Genomic DNA, 1,186 nt, shown 5'->3' on the forward strand with positions numbered 1-1,186 from the left:
TTTCCCAGGCTATGGATGAAAAACAACTTATATAACACCTCAAGGCTGTGCCTTTGTGCCTTCCAAATGTGTTTCAACAATTTTTCCCCTCTGTCCTAGTGGATACCCCAGTGTTCCAGTGCTGTGAGGGGATCCCAGAATATAATCTTGCCTAAGACCCTTTCATTATAACTACTTTGGTAGTTTTGTTTTATTCAGGTTAGCAACCTGAAATAATGAGATCTAACAAAGTAGCAACAGCAAATATCTCTAATCAAGGCAAAGGAATTACAGTTCAGGACCATCACAAATAGCACCAAAGGACAGAAATGCCTAAAGAGGGGCAAAAGGGGTAGGGTTTAAATACACTTCAACAAGGAAGAGTGATTGGATGAGCAGGAACAGAGAGGAGTGATTAGGAAGGGCAACAACAGGGAGGAGTGATCAACACTGTAGACTAAAGGACTCCAGATATGATTTAACATCTGATCAGATCAAAGGGCTCCAGGTGCAGTGAGTTTCCAGAGATATTCTAAGACCAGTTGCAACCATGAAGCCAGTGCAGTCAAGGTAGCCCCTTCTGATAGTGTAATAATAAAAGAGCCAGCAATAGATGTTGATAGAAGGGAGAGAGAGAGAGAGAGAGAGAGAGAGAGAGAGAGAGAGAGAGAGAGAGAGAGAGAGAGAGGGTCTGTGTGGTGACTCTCCTCCAGCACTCCCCTGGGGCCAAATATACACTGGGAGACTTTAAGGAGGTTTGACCCCAAAACTAGGTGACCTAGGTGGTCATGCAGCCCCACAGGAGTTGGAGGCAAGCTTCCCTACAAGATGAGGTAGGTGGTACCCCAATCCGATCCTGAATAAGGATGGGGTTCACTCAAACCTCCCCCAAGGTCGGTTAATTTCACAGCAGGTGGTCTGGCTCAAAGATGAAGGCAACCAGACCAAGCAGTGGTTCCCCTCTCCGTCATTGTCTCTCAGGCACACTGGAACACTATCTGACTGTGAAATGACTTATTATTCACAAATCAGGGACTGAGGAAAGGAATGGAGGGCAGAGGGATTTGGGGGGTGACCTCTTCTTATTTCTTATTTCTATGGGGTCTGTCACAGGTAGTTGGAACCTAGTGGTGGTTCCAACTCCTAAGCTTCCCCACCCTGTTTCCCCTTCTATTTCTATTTCTATTTTCTATTTCTATTCTTTCCT

This window comes from Gracilinanus agilis, chromosome 1 (genome assembly GCF_016433145.1).
Source record: "Gracilinanus agilis isolate LMUSP501 chromosome 1, AgileGrace, whole genome shotgun sequence".
Taxonomy (NCBI): domain Eukaryota; kingdom Metazoa; phylum Chordata; class Mammalia; order Didelphimorphia; family Didelphidae; genus Gracilinanus; species Gracilinanus agilis.